This window comes from Bos mutus, chromosome 19 (genome assembly GCF_027580195.1).
Source record: "Bos mutus isolate GX-2022 chromosome 19, NWIPB_WYAK_1.1, whole genome shotgun sequence".
NCBI lineage: Eukaryota > Metazoa > Chordata > Mammalia > Artiodactyla > Bovidae > Bos > Bos mutus.
The window spans coordinates 23,505,497-23,509,250 of NC_091635.1; the positions used below are offsets into that span (position 1 = coordinate 23,505,497).

Below are 3,754 nucleotides of genomic sequence, written 5' to 3' on the forward strand. Positions count from 1 at the left end.
CACCCTGGGCTGGGAGAGATGGCCTCATTTCTTAGAGGCAGAGCCGGAGGCCCCTCCTTCTCGGCCAGTTGAGAGGAGGTCAGAGGGCAGACTGCTCTTCCATCCACCTGGACTCCAATTAGGGGAGACAACACACACCCAGCAAAGGGAGTCATAGGGAGCCTAAGAGAGGATCCTGGATACAAATCTTGCCTCCACTGCTCACAGCTGTGTGGTCTTGATACATTCCTTCACCTTCCTGAGCCTTAGTTTCCTCATCCGTGAAAGGGAGAAGGTAACAGGACCTATTTCATCAGACAGTTATAAGGATTAAACACGTCATCTGCTCAAATGTTTACCCCCATGCCTAAAATGTAGGAGGCCCTAGGTCAAGGTCAGCCCGCAGAAAAGCTGCAATATCCAGAAGAAGAGGGAAGTGGCCTGCACCGGGGGGTGCTTTGTGCCCTGCCTCCCGGGAGGGACCTAGTCACCACTGCAGTTCCTTCATGGGAAAACCCGTGGACCAGGGTGGGAGTTAGACGGAGGCAACATGCACCAGCTAGGCACAGACCCCTAGCACCTTGAAGCCAGAAGAGAACCAGACCAACCAGCAGGCAGGCTTTTCCCTCAGTGTCACTTTGAGCAAGTGCCTGCACCTGCCAGTCCATCTCCCTCTGAAAAGTGAGGGTGTTCCCACTGGCCCAGAGGCTGGCTCTGGGTGTTGATTTTCTCTCCTTTATCCATCCTTCTCAGATGCCTGCAAGGGCAGACCTGTCTCCTCAGTGCGGAGGGGAGAGGTCTGTAGGTGCCATACCCTTGGGGAAACAAAGACAGCCTTCTAGGAGAAGTGTTTGCCTCCAGCTCTTTGCTGTTAATTAGCCTTGGGGGAGATCAGCAGAGGCCCTTCCCCTAAGGGTTCAGCCTGTGAGTGACTGAAAGTGGCCTCCTGCCTGGAGCAGAGGGCTAAGTAGCTAGGGGAGGGGGCGAGAAACAAGAGGCTTTCTCAGAGGGCCATGTGGCACCGGCTTATCTGCCCCTTGGGGTCTGAGTCTGTGGCCTGGTGGAGGAAGGGAATGCAGCCAGACCTGACTCCCTTCCTTGTCCTGTCCCTCTGGGTCCCTCCAACCCTCTATTCTCAAACAAGGTCATATCCCTCCAAGTGCCCACCCTACTATCTGGAATGGCCATACCTCCTAAACATCTTGAAATACACTCTTCCCCTCCTCCCCCTCTTCTTCCTTCTCTTGCCCATCCTCCTCCTCTAGGAAGCTTTCCAGGACCCAGAAGAGGACAGAGGACTGTTGTCTTCTCAGATCTCCGGCTAGGATCCACCCCTCCCACCTGCTGCTTCCCCAGCAAAGGTGCTGAGTCATGACTTGATGTTGAATTTGGTGATTGGCTGAGTTCTGGACCCTGTGAGAGCAGGATTTGGAGTCACAAAAGCTGCAGTGAAGCAGGTAAATGAGCAGGCTCTGAAGTCAGACAGATCCAAGCTGGGCTGCCTGTCCCAGGGCTCTTGGGGATGAGCAAACTTGCCCTCTCTGTGCCTCAATTCTCTCACTGTGGAGCAGTACATGAGATCATGCAGGAAGAGTTTTATAACAGTGCCTGGCGCTATTATTGTGATGGCAATTATTCCAGTCATAATATCTCAGGACCACATCAGCTCAGAAACAGTGACAGATTTTATTTTCTTGGGCTCCAAAATCACTGCGGACAGTGACTGCAGCCATGAAATTAAAAGACACTTGCTCCTTGGAAGAAAAGCTATGAAAAACCTAGACAGTGGACTAAAAAGCAGAGACATCACTGCTGGCAAAGGTCTGTATAGTCCAAGCTATGGTTTTTCCAGTAATCACGTACAGGTGTGAGAGCTAGACAATAAATAAAAAAGGCTAAGTGCCTAAGAATTGATGCTTTCAAACTGTGGTGCTGGCGAAGACTCTTGAGAGTCCCTTGGACAGCAAGGAGATCCAACCAGTCAATCCTAAAGGAAATCAGTCCTGAATATTCATTGGAAGGACAGATGCTGAAGCTGAAGCTCCAATACTTTGGCCACCTAATGAGAAGAACCAACTCATTGGAAAAGACCCTGATGCTGGGAAAGATTGAGGGCAGGAGGCAAAGGGGACAATAGAGGATGAGATGGTTGGATGGTAACACTGACTCAATGGACATGAGTTTGAGCAAGCTCAGGGAGATAGAGAAGGACAGGAAAGCCTGGCGTGCTGCAGTCCATGGGGTCGCACAGAGTCAGACACGACTGAGCAACAACAACAAGGATCATAGGACCACAGAGGCTTAGGTCAGAGGAGGCTTGGGCGCTCACTTCAGCAGCACATATACTAAATACAGATATGATACAAAGAAGATTGGCGTGGCCCCTGTGCAAGGATTACATGCAAATTTGTGAAGCTTTCCATATTTTTTCATTGAAAAAGACACATATACCCCAATGTTCATTGTAGCACTCTTAACAATAGCTAGGACATGGAAGCAACCTAGATGTCCATCAACAGATAAATGGATAAAGAAGCTCTGGTACATATATACAATGGAATATTACTCAGCCATAAAAAGGAACACATTTGAGTCAGTTCTAATGAGGTGGATGAACTGAGAGCCTATTATACAGAGTGAAGTAAGTCAGAAAAAAAAAAATATCATATACTAACGCATAAATATGGAATCTAGAAAGATGGTACTGATGATCCTATTTGCAGGGCAGCAATGGAGAAGCAGACATAGAAAACAGATTTGTGGACACAGCAGGGGAAGAAGAGGGCAGGACGAATGGAGAGAACAGCATGGAAACATACACACTACAATATATAAAGTAGCTAGCTAGTGGGAATTTGCTGTATGACTCAGGGAACTCAAAGGGGAGTTCTGTGACAATCTAGAGGGGTAGAAGGTGGGAGGGAGGTTCAAGAGGGAGGGGACATAGGTATATGTATTGCTGAGGCATGTTGATGTATGGCAGAAACCAACAAAATATTGTAAAGCACTTATCCTTCAATTAAAAATAAATTAATTAAAAAAAAAAAGAAGGAGCCTTGGAGGTCATGGGGGGCAATTCACCTTCTGGGTCCCTTCCCCCAGCCTACCTTTCTGGAAGCATCAGACCTGCAGTCTGGAGATAGAAGTCTCCTCTGTAATGGTCACACCCGTGGCACCTTCCCACGGGTACTTTGATGACAGGGGTGACCCAGGTGGATGAGTAAGCCTCTTCCTGTCCTGCTCCCTCTCCCAAAAGTTCCATCCCTGGCCCCAAGGAAGTGTTTGAACCAGGAGGATCACCTCCAACTCCACGCTGAGCCTGTCAGCTGGGGCTCAGGGCCTATGGAGGCCTCAGCCTCAGGACCCTCCTGCTCAAAGCTCATGATCTCTAGGACTCTGGGGCTGGGCAGAGTGGGCAAAGATAAAAACCCAACACTGCCTCTTTCAGACCTAGCCCATGATGGGGCTGCAAGCCAAGACCTATGAGTACCTGGCTCTCTCCTTCCCAATCCTGGCCCAACCTGCAAAAACTGGGCTTGGGAAAAGCTTGTTCACGATCTGAGAGGTAGGCATCATATGCAGAAGACAGTCTGAGCTCTAAGGAGGTGGAAGCATGGCAATGGGCAGCCTGCAGAGGGATGGGGAGGGAAAGGGGCAGGAGAGACACCCCCAGAGGGCTTCTGATGGAGCCCTCAGCCTGGATGAGGTCGGAGGCCTGTTGGTATCTGGCTGCTAGTGAAGAGTGTGGGGTCCAGGAAGCCTCCAGTCCTGCCCC

At 50.1% G+C, this 3,754-nt stretch overlaps 1 non-coding gene across 1 annotated transcript; it reads left to right on the plus strand.

Moving 5' to 3' along the window:
* The first annotated feature begins 2,300 nt into the window (after positions 1-2,300).
* LOC138983974 (U6 spliceosomal RNA) lies at positions 2,301-2,408 on the plus strand. The gene has a single exon (XR_011461337.1). It is a non-coding gene; the product is annotated as a U6 spliceosomal RNA (small nuclear RNA).
* The last annotated feature ends 1,346 nt before the right edge of the window (positions 2,409-3,754 follow it).